Source organism: Phascolarctos cinereus, unplaced genomic scaffold (assembly GCF_003287225.1).
Source record: "Phascolarctos cinereus isolate Bilbo 61053 unplaced genomic scaffold, phaCin_HiC Scaffold_2;HRSCAF=192, whole genome shotgun sequence".
Classification (NCBI taxonomy): Eukaryota; Metazoa; Chordata; class Mammalia; order Diprotodontia; family Phascolarctidae; genus Phascolarctos; species Phascolarctos cinereus.
In genome coordinates this window covers 337,148,912-337,164,164 of record NW_027555625.1, presented here as the reverse complement: position 1 = coordinate 337,164,164, position 15,253 = coordinate 337,148,912, and the positions used below count along the sequence as shown (strand labels likewise).

Here is a 15,253-nt window from a genome sequence, read left to right as displayed (position 1 = left end):
TTGTAGGAGCAGAAAACTCTTCTCTTCTGGACTTTAATATTCCAGATATATTACAGAGAGATGCTGATCTTTTGAATTCATCTTCAGTTTCTTGTCTTTGCTTCTGTTTGTTTAAAAATTGGGGCTAGTTAGTGAGTTTCCCCTATAAGCTACTCTCTTTTGTCTTCCTCAAGTTCATTAATATTTGCGTCATCAGAATTTCCTTTTTGAAAGTATTTCATGCCACATAAGTTATGTTCCTTTGTAGAATTTTAGTCCATGATGACAAAAATAGTATTTTAAAATTTGCAAATCTTCTTAGCATTCCTGTGAGCTAGGCATTACTGGTATTATGAGATCCGTATTTATAGATGAGACAATCTAGGTTTAGGGAAGTGAAGGGACTTGAGATCACACATATGCAGAATTCAAAGCCAAATTTCTTCTTACTTCTTTTCTACTACATCATACTGCCAGGCTTTCCAACTTTGAAATCTGACATTAGATTGGGATTGATTGAGTTACTTAAATCAATCACTTTAACAAACATTAAGTATGGTAAAACAACATTAGTAAGTGATAAGTTGCCAAATCAAATAAATTTTTGGGCTTTAGATTAAGTGCTTAAAGTTCTTGCAGCTGGAGGGACACAGGAGAAGAATATGGAACATGTTACTTATGGATAGGCAAACAATTTATGAATAAACAAGAGATGGAGAACAGAGTTAAGGATAAAACGGAGTTTACATTGTACCAGAGATGACAACACTTGCATAAGTGTACAGCAATCTAAATACAAGGTAATTAAGGAGGGAAGGCACCAGCAGTTGGGGGATATCTAGAAATACTTTGCATAGAAGATAATGCTTTAGCTGTGTCTTGGAGGAAGTGAGGGATTCTAAGAGGTGGAGGTGAGAAGGGAGAACCTTCTAGCAGTGGTACCTAGGTGAAGAAGCAAGGAGATTAGAATTAGCATACTGTGTGAAGAACAGAGAGACCAGTATGATTAGACCATAGAAAGTGGGAAGAGGGTAATGTTTAATGAGTTGAGAATGATAGTTTGGGTCTAGGTTGTGAAGGACTTTAAAGTCAAACAGGAGAGTTATATTTGATTTTAAAGGCATTAGTAAGTCACTGGAGTTTATTGAATAGTGGAATGATATGACCAGTCCTACACAGGTTTTGATTTTGGCCTTGAAATTTGTATAAGACTTGAATAGATGGACAGGAAGAGGAAAGGCATGTCATAGTCTTCTCTTGGAAAGCTATGTATCAGTTTGAGCTCATAACCCATAAAAATAACAGAGGGAAAACAACTAATCGGTCTATCATCACATAGAGCTATTCTAATATATTTAGCTGGATTCAAGAGAAATAGTTATCCAGAGCAGCATTTTTAAATTTGGGGGAGTACTAAGTAGCATACTTTAGATAGGCTGCTTATGCTGCTTAGGGCCTACTGCCTTTATTTTTAGTGAAATCATCTAATTAATTTCCTATGGGAATTTCATATGATTTTAAACTTACTTTATAAACACATATTTCTATTGGTTATAGAAATGATTAAAGACTAAATCAATCTGGTCTTTCTTTACCTTCTCATTCTATAGAATAAGGATGATCATCTTATACTAAAACAAGTTGAATATTAGCAGCTAATTTTTGTAAAACCCTTTGAAAAGCATGTTACAAGAATAATGATTGAAGTGTGATTGAACAGATAATGATAAATAAGGAAAAATTGTCTTCTGGGTGAAAAGTCAAGGATCGTAGAAGAAATTTCTAAAGTAAGTCCATCTTCATTGCAGAAGAGATTAATCAGAAAGGTAAATCAATAAGATGTGCTTATGATTTCTTTTTTTCTGGTTGGTTTTATTTTTAGTATTCATTATTTATCGATTGTATTTAGTATTTAGTGATTCTGTATTTAGTCATATATTGTAATCTTTTATTTACCAACCCAAAGCCATCTACTTTGAAAAGAAAATCAATAAAATGTATTCTTTAATAGCTTCCTATCACCAATTCCTGCTTGTTTTCTGCTTTGAAATTACTAGCAGAGCTGTGGCTCAAACTCCCTGGGGACTTTAAGAACGTTAGTCAATTTCACAACTGGAGGAAAAATGACCTAAGAAAGTGCACAGAAGTTTTTAATTAGAACAATTTCATAGGGTCTTTCACACACAAAAAATGTGTTCTTCCATTGTAAACTCCATATAAAGCAAAACATTTTATTTATAGAAGGCTAGATAAAGTGCTTTAAGTAGTTCTATTAAAAGTAAAATCATGTTATATTGAAAGAGTACTGGATTTGGAGTCACAAAACCTGGATCAAACGCTAACCCTGCCCTTGGACAAATGAGTTACTAATAACAATAGCAGCAACAACAATGATGAAAATTTTGGAATAGTTGCTTTTTAAAAAAAATCTTATTTAATATTTTATTTTTCCCAATTACATGTAAAAACAAGTTTAACATTTTAAAAAAAATTTTGAATTCCAAATTTTCTCTCTCCTTCCCTTCCTCCCCGCACTGAGAAGGCAAGCAATTTGACATAGGTTATACATGTGTAGTCATGTAAAACACATTTCCATGTAAGTCATTCTATGAAAGAAAACACAAACCAAAAAAAAAAAACCTCAAGAAAAATTAAGTAAAAAAAGTGTCTGATCTCTATTTAGGCTTTACTAGTTCTTTCTCTAGAAATGAATATCATCTTTCATCATAAGTTCTACAGAATTGTCTTAGATCACTGTATTGCTGAGAATAGCTAAGTTATTCAGAGTAGATCATCATACACTATTGCTTTTACTGTGTACAGTGTTCTCTTAGTTCTGTTCATTTCACTTTGCATCAGTTTACATAAGTCTTTTCATGTTTTTCTGAGAGCATGCTGCTTATTATTTCTTTCTTCTTCTTTTTCTTTTTTTTTTGTATTTTGCTAGGCAATGGGGTTAAGTGACTTGCCCAGGGTCACACAGCTAGTGAGTGTTAAGTGTCTGAGGCCGGATTTGAACTCAGGTCCTTCTGACTCCAGGGCTGGTGCTCTATCCACTGCACCACCTAGCTGCCCCTTGCTTATTATTTCTTAAAGCACAATAGTATTCTATCGCAATCATGTACAACTTGTTCAGCCATTCCCCAAATGATGGACATCCCCTCAATTTCCAAATCTTTGTCACCACTAAAGAACAGGTGTACATATTTTTGTACACATAGGTCTTTTTCCTTTTTTTTTTAATCTCTTTGGGATACAGACTTAGTAGTGATATTGCTTGGTCAAAGAGTATGCATGGTTTTATAGCCCTTTGGGTATAGTTACAAATTGCTTTCCAAAATGGTTGAATCAAGTATACAACTTCACCAATAGCACATTAGCGTTTGAATTTTTCCCACATCCCCTCCAACATTTGTCATTGTCCTTTTCTGTCATGTTAGTCAACCTGACAGGTGTGGGGTGGTAGGTCAGAGTTTTAAAATTTGCATTTCTTCCATCAATAGTGATTTAGAGCAATTTTTCATATGACTATAGATGGCTTTGATTACTTTGTCTGAAAACTGCCTGTTTATAATATCCTTTGACCATTTATCACTTGAGAAATAGCTCTTATTTCCATGAATTTGACTGTTTTCTATATGTTTGCTAAATGAAGTCTTTTGTCAGAGAAACTTGCTGTCAATTTTTTTCACAATAGTGATTACTAACTATGTCTTTCTCTCTATCCTACTTTCCCCCTGTTTATCCTACCCTCTCCTTTTGCCTGTCCATTCTCAAAAGTGGTTTATTTCTGACTTTTACCTCCCCTAAACTGTCCACCTTTCTGTCAGCTCCCTGCCCTCCCTCTTCTCCCCTTCCCTTCCTACTTTCCTGTATGGTAAGATAGATTTCTATACCCAAGTGGGTATTTTATTCCCTCTTTGAGCCAATTCCGATGAGAGTAAGGTTCATATGCTCCCTTCCTTACCTCCCCCATTTACCTCTCCACTGTAAAATCTGTTTCAGGCATCTTTTTTGTCAGATAATTTATCCTATTCTACCTCTCCCTTTCCCCTTCTCCCAGTGCATTCTTCTTTTTCACTCTCTTAATTTTTTGTAGATAATTATACTATTATATTCAACTCACACTTCTGCTTTCTGTCTATGTTTACACCTTCTAACTGCCCTAGTAATGAGAAAGTTTTTAGGCATAAATATCACTTTCTCACGTAGTTAAACAGTTTAACCTCATCAAATCCCTTATGATTTATCTGTCTTATTTACCTTTTATGCTTCTTTTGCTTCTTGTATTTGAAAGTCAAATTTTCTATTCAACTCTGGTCTTTTCATTAGGAATGCCTGAAAGTCGACTATTTTGTTGAATATCCTTTTTTTTTCTCCTAAAGAATTATACTCAGTTTTGCTGGGTAGGTCATTCTTGGTTATAATCCTAGCTCCTTTGCCCTCCAGAACATCATATTCTAGGCCCTCTGAGCCTTTAGTGTAGAAGCTGCTAAGTCTTGTATTATCGTGACTATGGCTCCACAATATTTGAATTGTTTCTTTTTGGCTGCTTGCAGTATTTTCTCCTTGATCTGGGAGGTCTGGAATTTGGCTACAATATTCCTGAGAGTTTTAACTTTGCGATCTCTTTCAGGAGGTTATTGGTGGATTCTTTCAATTTCTATTTTGCCCTCTGGTTCTAGAATATCAGGGCAGTTTTCCTGGATAATTTCTTGAAAGATGATGTCTAGGCTTTTTTCTTTTTTTTTTTTGATCATGGCTTTTAGAAAGTCCAATAATTTTTAAATTATCCCTCCAGGATCTATTTTCTAGGTTGTTTTTCTAATGAGAGATTTCACATTTTCTATTTTTTCATTATTTAGATTTTGATTATTTATAGATGTCTCATAAAATCATTAGCTTCTAGTTGCCCATTTCTAACTTTTAAGGAATTATTTTTTCAGTGAACTTTTGTACCTCCTTTTCCATCTGGTCAGCTTTACTTTTTAAGAAGTTCTTCTTTTTAGTGAATTTTTGTATATCTTTTTTTTTTCCTGTTTGGCCAATTTTGTTTTTCAAAGCCTTCTTCTCTTTATTTTGTGCCTTTGTTTTTACCATTTGGCCTATTCTGTTTTTTAAGATGTTATTTTCTTCATGTTTTTTTTTCTGTGCCTCCTTTACCAAGCTGTTGACTTTTTTCATGATTTTCTTACATCACTTTCATTTCTCTTCCCAATTAAACTATCCACGTTTTTTACCCCACTCACCATGCATAGGAAAAGGATTCTAGGAGGGAGTGGTAGCATTACCATGTTATAGTGAAGATCCATTTGAGATTGGCTAACAAATTTATAGTACATCTAGATAGCATAATTTCATGAATTTCCTCCAATTCCTTTTTGCTGCACATGAGTAAGGGTGAAGAAGGATGGTGGGCTGGAGTTTGGCAATGTGTGCTCAATGATTATACAAGGGAAGAAGTGATACAAGAATAGATGTATGTGGATAATTTAATTAGTTCACCCCAAGGTCCAAATTGGGAAGGGAGGAGCTAAAGCAGGGATGATGACTTGAGAGATGGAGGGAACTGGAAGTTATAGTGAGCACAAAGGGCAAGATTAGGAGTAATGTGTCATAGGTAAAGATAGAAAGTTTAAAAATTGTGGTCAGATAAATTAGATTCAGATTTTTGAACATGGAATTAGAACACCTGTGGATGATGATGGCAATAGTAATAAACTGGCATCCTGGAGTCAAAGCTAAATGGTGAAGAACACATTGAGAGCTATTAACACCTACTCAGTATCAATCTTCGTATATATGTTAGTCTAAAAATTTGTAGAAAATAATTGGTATTAAATTGAAAATAAAACTCATCACAAAAGTTACATAGCATCAAAATAACAACCTTTCATATAGAGACTTTCCTCCTAGTGTCCTCCCCTCCCTTCTAAATTACCTTGTATTAATACAATTTATATTTATTAATTTATACATTATCTTCCTTGATGGAATATAAGCTCCTTGAGGGTAGGGGATGTCATTTGTATTTGTATTCCTAGAATGTAGCAGACTGACACACAATAGGTATTTAATAAGTGATTATTGATTTATTGGTTGAATAATTTCATTTTTAATGTCAGCTATTCCATGGCCTGAGACCAATTCATATTTTTCTTGGAGGCTTTGGATGTGGGAGCTTTGACATTGTTGTCTTCTGATTGTATGTTTTAATCTTCCTTGTCACCAAAGTAAGTTTCTTATAGTCAGAGTTTTTTCCATTGTTTGCTCATTTTCCCATCCTATTACTTGACTTTGAACTGCTTGTTAAAGTAAGGCTCTCCTTCTAGTGTGTGGAGTGTACTGTCCCAAGCTTCAGGGGTTTTGTGCAGCTGTTTTCAGAGATACTTCTTGGGACCTGTAAATTTTCAGTTCTTCCAAGGTGGTATGATCAAACAAGAGGTGTTTATTTCTCTCCTTGCCTGTGCTTTGGTCTGTGAATGACCACAGGTACTTTTTTCTGCCCTAGAACTGTGAGGAGGCTCCTCCCCCTCCACTGCTGCCACAAACTCTGCTATGCCAGCGTTCCTTCTTGCCCCAGGACTGCCACCTAGGACTGCAACCCAGATCTAAGTATGAGGAAAGCAACAGAATCCTGCCTCAGTACTAGTAGGAGGACCCCTGTAATCTCCTTCTGATAAGTTGTTTGATCCCCTTACTGTCTGTGGGCTGAGAGCTCCAGAAGCAGCTGCTGCCACCTCCACAACCCCCACTGCTGCCACTGCCACTAATGCTGCCTCAGGGCTGTGCTGGGGCCAGGGCTGGACTGTGCTCCTCTCTCACCTAGGTCTAGCAGACCTTTCCCACTGACCTTCTGAATTATCTTTGGCATTTGTGGGCTGAGAAGTCTGGAAACTGCCACAGCTGCCAGCAATTCAGTCTCCTGAGGCCTGCTCCATGTTTGCTGTGGTCCACTCTCCACTGGTGCACTTTTACTGGACTGTGCTCCTCTCTCAGCCTGGTGCCACAGACCTTTCCTATTTACCTTCCAGGTCGTCTTGGGCTGGAAATTTGTTTCACTCTGTCTTTTTATGTGTTCTGCTGATCTAGAATTTGTTTAGAGTAATTTTTTATAGATATTTGGAGGGGTTTGGTGGAGAGCTCAAGTGAGTCCCTTTCTTTACTCCACCATCTTGGCTGTACCCCCCTATTTAAAATTTTTTTATGGATGTTCTTTTTAATATCCATCTTTGCCCGCTAACCAACACCTCCCTTATTAGATCCTTGCCTTATAGCAATACACATACACGCACACATGCATACACACACAAGCATATATATGTGTATAGACAGACACAATATCCGTGTTGGCCATGTCTGAACAGTATATCTCATTTTGTTGAGAAGAGTTTAGAAATATATTTTATCATTAGTCTTTTAAAGTCATGATTCAGCATTGCCTTGTTGAGATTTCCAAGGTCTTTCTGAATTATTTCTCCTCATGTTATTTAGGTCACTCTATAAACTGTTCTTTTGATTCTCCTCATTTTACTTTGTAAAAGTTTATATAAGTCTCCATATTTCTCTGTATGCTTCATAGTAATGAGTTCTCCTGGCACAAAAAAATGTTACATTAATAGATCAAAATTTAAGTCATTAACAAAGTGACAAGCAACTTCTTTGTTTCTAGTTCTTTTCTACAACAACAACAAAACTGCTATTAAAGATATTTTGTGCATATGGATATTTTCTCTCTGGACTCCTTGAAATACATGGCTAATACTAAGATCATTGGCTAAAGAGTATTTACAGTTTCATGATTTTGGGAGTATTGATCCAAATTGTTTTCCTAGTTGGCTGGGCCAACTGACAGCTCCATTAACAATATGCACCTCTTTACCCACACACCCTGTTTGTGGGTGTGAGGTGAAACCTGAGAGTTATTATACTGGCATTTCATCTTTTATTAGTGATTGGCATAATTTTTCATACACTTTTCAATAGCTTGAATTTCTCCATTTGATAACCGCCTGTTTATTTACTTTGACATTCATCTATTGGAGAATGGACATTGTTCTAATATATTTGTATTCATTACCTATTTGGCACGGATATTAGATCATTATTAGAAATTTTTGCTCTGAAGATTCTTTCCAATTGATTTGTCCTTTCTGTTTGTATATGCATTCGTCTTGTTCGTGCAGAAGCATTTCAGTTTTATATAAACAAAACTGTTTATTCTTTTATGATCCTCTTTATTTATAATCTAGATAATGATTCTTCCCCCAGTCTTAACTGTAATTCATTATTTTCTTTTTCCCTCTTTTAATGATGTGACTTTTTGTGTTTATATCATACATCCATTTGGAGTTTATTGGCATAAGATGTTTGTCTAACCCTAATTTATGCCAGGCTGTTTTCTAGTTTTCCTAGCACTTGTCAAACTGGTAGTCCTTCCCCTGATAGTAAATGTCTTTGAGTTTTTCAAACACTATGCCAACAAATTTATTTTTTTTCTGATTCTTGTTTACCTAATATGTTCTACTGACTAACTATTCTATTTTTAATGAGTATCAAATTGTTTTCCTGAGTATTTTTTGTATCATTTGCTTTGAGATCTTATACAGCTGAACTCCTTTCCATCCTCATATTTTTCATTATTTCACTTGATAATTTTGACCTTTTATTTCCCCAAATGAATTTTGTTATTATTTTTCTAATTATAAAAAGTAAGACCTTTTTGTTTCATTGCTATGGTACTTAATCTGAGAATTAATTTAGTCAGTATCATAATTTTAATTATATTAGCATGGCCCACCCATGATGATTACTAATTTCTTCATTTATTTCTGTGTAGAGTGTTTTTAGTTGTACTCATATGAGTGCTGAGCTTGTCTTAATGGGTACATGAAGGTATTTTATAAAGTTTGTAGTTAAGTTCAATGAGATTTTTTTCTCACCTGTCTTCTTCTGTGGGGTTTTGTTAGTAATATATAGAAAACTTGATTTAAAATCAGTTCATTTTATTTCCTGTTACTTCACTGAAGTTATTGATTGTTTAAATTAACTTTCAGTTAAATCCTCAACATTATCTAAGTTCACCATCACATTATCAGCAAAAATGATAATTTCATTTCTTGTTTTTCTGTGTTTGTTCCCTTAATTTTATCTTGTGTATCATATTTCTGGTAAAAGTTAACTTGCTTTAATCTTGATTTTATTGGAAAAGTATCTAGTGTTTCTCCATTATAGATAATATTAATTCTCAATTATTATAGGTATCATTTTTGATTTCTATTGAGGACAAGCTCATTTATTCCTATAGTTTTAGCATTTTGTCAAAGCTTTTCCTGCGTCTATAGATGTAATGTGGTTTTATTTTGGTCTTTTTATTAATAGGGTCTATAATGTTTATAGTTTACAAAGTTTATAGAGGTAGTTAGGTGACAGAATGGTGGGCTTAAAGTTAGGAATATGAGTTCTAATCCTACCTCAGAAACATATTAGCTTAACTTAACCTCTGCCTGTTTCCTCAACTGTAAAATGGAATTAATAATAGCACCTACTTCCCAGAGTTGTTGTGAGGATCAAATAAGTTTACATTTGTTAAGTCAGTACCTAGTGTGTAGCAGGTGCTATAGAAATTGTTTTATTATAATTAATATTTTTCCTTTACATTCTTCATTTAAATCCCTCTTAATCTTTTAAAATAGATTGCTCTAGTTTCTTTGCTAATAATTTATACAATATTTTTGCATAAATTATCATTAGTAATAGTGGTCTGTAGTTTTCTATTTTTTTTTCTTTCTCTGTTTAGGAATCACAACCATATTTGCTTCATGAAAGGAATTTGGTAGGAAGCCTTATGTATTTTTCCACATAGTGTATTTTGTATATAGAGTTAATTATATAGTTTATATTTATTAAAATTCACTTGTAAATCCACATAGTCTTTTTTTTCCTTTGGGAATTAATTTGTGGCTCATTTAATTTCTGTTTGTGAGATTGGTTTATTTAAATTTTCTACTTCATGTACTGTTAATTTGTATATTACATATTTTGTACACATCTATTTTATTTATATTATCAATTTTATTGGCCTCTACCTGGGCCAAATAATTTTTTAAAAATTTCCTTTATTTCCTCTTTATTTATTGTGAATTTTATTTTTTCATTCTTATTTGGGTAATTTGATTTTTCCTTCTTTTGTGATCAAATTACTGAAGTTTTATATATTTAATTAGTTTTTGCAAAACAAACTTCTACTTTTATTTAATCAATGTTTTTGTTTTTAATACTTTGTTTTAAAATTTTTGTTTTTTATTTTTATATCTTTGATTTTCAGAATTTGATTTTTGTTTTTATTTGACATTTACTAATTTGTTGCTTTTCTTTTTTAGATGTATGCTCAATTCATTGATCACTTGTTTCTCTTTTTCCTTGACAAATGTTTAGTGATACAATTTTTTTTCAATGCCTGCTTTGACACCATGCAGGCTTTATTATATTATCTAATTACAATCATTTACTTTGACAAGATTATTGTTTCTGATCCTTTACTCACTTATTCTTTAGTATTATGTTATTTGTCTCCATGTGTCTGAATCCTCTCTTCAAATTTCCTTATTGATTATAATTTTTATTGTGTTGTGTGTTGTAAAAGATATATTTAACCTATTTGCTTTTCTTCATTTTTCTATAATATTTTGCCCTAGTACATAGGCAATTTTTATAAACATATAATTCAACACCTGAAACCATGTATATTCTTTTCTGTTTCCATCAATTATTGCCAGAGCCCTACTCTTTCTAACTTTTCTAAAATTTTATTCATACTTATTCCAAGTTTTTGCATCCTTGCTCCCATTTTGACTCTGGAGGACTATAAGGTTTTCAAGGGACATTTTGAAAGTATTTTCTTCTCCTGTTGATGTAAAATACTTGAATCACCATTAAGTCCCTCCAAATTATTAAAATGTATTTTCCTCTCTAAGTTTCCCTTTTATTCTATGTTTGTACTCAGAGATTCTATGCAGCTCTAGTTTTCTCAAAAAGGAAACTAGAAGACCATATAAACCCTCTTTTATGATAAACAGCTGACCTGGAAAATAGGACACAGAGATAATTTAAGAATCTTTGACATTCCTGAAAACCACTACCAAACAAAAAAAATGTAGATATACATACTTCAAGAAATTGTAACAGAAAACTACTCAGAACCATTAGAATTCATGGGCAAAGTAAAAATAGAAAGAGTCTTCTCTTGAAAGAAACCCCAAGACTGAATATATCCAGAAATGCCTAAACCAAAATCCCAAGTTTTCAGGTCCAAAAAAGGAAAAAAAATACTGCAAGTAGCAATGAAGAAAAAGACTAAATCCTTTAAAAAAATTCAGTCAAAACCACAGACAACAATTATTTAAATGAAAGGAAATTTTGTAATACAATTTACCAAAAAACAAACGAAAATGGCTTTCCACCAAGAGTAATTTGTCGCTCAAAAGTGATTATAATATTATAGGGAAAAATTGGATCTTTAAAAGAATAGAAGAATTTGAAGTATAACAGGATCATCCTCTTCATTTTGTACTAATATTTCTTGTTAGCTCAGAATTGTTACATTTTGTTCTGTTTTTCAGAGTGCCTACTGTTTGAATAAGGTTTTCAACTTCATGTAATATTTCTCTTCTCCTTTGGACTCCTTGTGGCTATTTTTTTCTTCTTCTGCAGTTTTGCTTTTTGCAGTTAATTTCTTGTCTCGGCATTTTAATATAACCTGGGATTATTTCCCATTAGGAATTTTCTACTCTTACTTTAGCCTCAGTTCCTAGAATATGATTTTGTCATATGGAGAGACCCTGTCCTTTCTGGTACTCTTGGAAAGGATAGAGGGGCCTCTTGGACACTAGCTGATTGTTGTACTTCATGCTTTAAGAGGGCCAAAATGGGGCAGCTAGGTGGCACAGTGAATAGAGCACTGGCCCTGAAGTCAGGAGGACCTGAGTTCAAATCCAGCCTCAGACCAAACACTTGACACGTACTAGCTGTGTGACCTTGGGCAAGTCACTTAACCCCAATTGCCTTTAAAAAAAAAAAAGAGGGCCAAAATGACATAACTATGTTAGAGTCAAGTTACAGCATGTCAGATTGTGGCTGATAAGACCAATACATGCTTGGAATGCTTCACCACAGGTCAGGTATAAATAGTCCATGTGAACATTCGGGGTAAATTCTCTAAATTTGCACATCTTGCATTTCTTTTGAGCTGCTGCAATTCTGCTTTGCTCATAGACCACAGCACGTTCTATGATGTGGGCACACCATGATGGGCAGTGTTTTGCCAGCATCTCCCATGAAATGCAATCATTTCCAAAGTTCTTCAGAGAAACTTTGAGAATGTCATTGTATTGCTTCTTCTGATAGCCATGTGAGTACCTTCCTTGTGTGAGCTCTCCATAAAATAGTCTTTTAGGCAAGCATATGTTTGACATTTGAACAATGTGACTAGCCCATCAGAGTTGCGTTCTCTGCAGTAGAGTTTGAATGCTTGATAGGTTAGCTCAAGAAAGGACATCAGTGTCTGGTATCTTGCCAGGTGATGTTTAGAATCTTCCTAAGACAATTCAAATGAAAGAGATTCGGTTTCCTGGCATGGTGCTGGTATACTGTCCAGGTTTCACAGGTATACAACAATGAGGTCAGCATAACAGCTCTGTAGACCTTCAGTTTGGTAGGTGGTCTAATACCTCTTCTCTTCCACACTTTCCTTCAGAGCCTCCCAGACACTGAGCTAGCTCTAGCAATGTGTGCATCAATCTCATTATCAATGTGTGCATCCCTGGAAAGTATACTCAAAAGTAAGTGAACTGATAGTTCAATGTATGGACGGTACGGTGCTGGCTGATGGAGCATCTATGTTTTCTTGGTGTTAATTGTTAGGCCACAGTTAGCACAAGCAGCAGAGAATCAATCCATACTTTGTTGCGTCTCAGCTTCAGAGACTGCATTGAGTGCACAATCATCCACAAACAAAAAGTTGTGCACCAACCCTTCCTCCACTTTCCTGTTGACTTGTAGCCTTTTCAAGTTAAAGAATTTACTGTTAGCATGGTAGCTGACCTCCATGCTGTGTTTGTCCTCATTGAAAGCATCTGACAACATTGCTGAAAGTATCATGCTAAAAAGCATGGGAGTAAGCACACAGCCTTGCTTCACTTCATTGGTGGCTATAGTTCTGGAGAAGGATGCTATTGTTGCAGGGCTAATTACTTCCCCTGTGGCAATCAGCATGATGCTACATAGTCATAGTGTTCTAAATTTAGCTGGCTTTGCTTCCATAGTGGCTTGGCCCTTGTCCTTTCTCACACATCTCTGGCTAGAATTGTTTTTTACCTCAGTCCTGGCTTGGAATCCAGAGCTGGACACCGAGCTATGGCCAGGCCCTGTTTGCTGCCTCAGAGCTTTGACTCTGTCTCTTAATGGCCCCTAATCAGCAAGTTTGCTGGCCTTCCTCCATTTCCTTTCATGATCACATACTGAAAGATCTGTAGTTTCAGACCTTGTCCCCTATTGTTGTCTTGACTCCCCCTTTTCTGGCCCTAATTAGAGATCTTAACTGGAGCAGGCCCAACCCTGCTATCCACAGGCTTCTGGCAGTATTGTGGACTGGATGGAACAGCTTATTGATGATTCTGTTTTGTTTTGTTGAAGCTTTGTTTAAATTGTTTTTTTTAGAGAAGGAAATGAGGAAGGGAGGAGACATTTATTCGGTGCCTACTACATACTAGGCACTATGGTCAGCACTTTTCAAATATTATTTCATTTGAAACTCATGCTGACCCTGGTAGGTGATTGCTATTATTAACTATTATCATACATATTTTGCAGTTGAGGAAACTGAGGCTGATTAAGTGACTTGCCCAAGGTCACACATCTAGTAAGTTTTTGAGGCCATATATGAACTCAGCTCCTCCTGACTCCAGGCCCAGTGCCCTGTCCACCACATCCCCTAGCTGCTTCTAGCTGGAGTAGCTGGGCTTGGCTAGTACCTTTTTCCTAACCATCTCTGCCAGAAATCTACCTTTATAATGTTAAAAGACCTAGAGGCAAGACTCCAGCATTTTGTTTGGACCCTCCATGTAATAACTTTTTTGAGGTGCAGAAAGATTATACATTTAGAAATCAATTTTCACAATAATCCTCTTTTTCTCTTTAAATTGTTTCCCCTTCACATCCTTCTCTGAAAATAAACAAGCAAAGTAAGCAAGCAAAGGTTTTATTGTTTTTTCTTTTGACCTATCATTTACCCCTAAAACCTATTTTCCTTCCCTGTTACCTTACAACAAAGTAAAATACTAGGAAAAACCAACTAATAGTGAATGTCTTATAGTGCATTCTACTTTCCACATCAACAGTTTCTTGCCTCTCAAGAACCAAGATTGATCATAACAATTAATCTTCAAGGTGCAATGCTTTTTATTGTTGTTTTCATATACATTATTGTAGTCATTATCCATATTTTTCTCCTGGTTTCTTTTGCTTACTTCATTTAGCTCCAATTTGTACAAGTCCTGCCACATTTCTCAGAAATGCTCACAATTAAAGTTTCTTATGGTACAATAATATTACTTTACATTTTTAAACAGAAATTTCTAGAGCCACATTAAATTGAAAAAGAAATCCACATTGTTTCTACTTTTGTTGTTGTTGTTGCTATTGTAAAAGGGTTTACTAGTCATATTTTGGTATGTATTTTACCTTTCTGTCTTTCTTTGACCTCCCAGAGATAGACTTCCTATTGGAATTGCTGGGTCAGAAAATATAAATACAGAAGTGAATTATATGATTAAAAGAAAATTATTTCTAATATTTCTCAAAATGAAATACTAGATAAAGAAGAGATTCTATGAAATTTCTTATACTAAAATCCATACAAATGTGATTTTGATACCTAAAGCAGGGCAATACTAATCAACATAAATTTAAAAATATCAAATACAATCTCAGATAGAGGCTGTAGCATCACATCAAAAAGATTCTGTGACCAGATTGGACCAACTCCAGTCATAATTCCTTGGTAAGGCTATGCTGGCATTGCCACTCTAATATTAACTGCTTCTACCTTTTGTTATCCTTTCTGCTTTGGGAAATATGCTGTGTTACTTTAAAGCTATTTTAATCTTATTTCTCATATTATTGATTTTGATCAATCTTTTATATAAAGGCTTATAGTTTGCAATTCTTCATGTTTTGTGATTTTCCTTTCACTAAACCACTTCTGTTTTCAGCCTCA

General features: G+C 34.7%; 1 protein-coding gene across 3 annotated transcripts in view; it reads left to right on the top strand.

Moving 5' to 3' along the window:
* The window catches only part of SLC25A21 (solute carrier family 25 member 21), a 697,719-nt gene that overhangs the window by 188,985 nt on the left and 493,481 nt on the right, over positions 1-15,253 (top strand). The window lies entirely within an intron of this gene.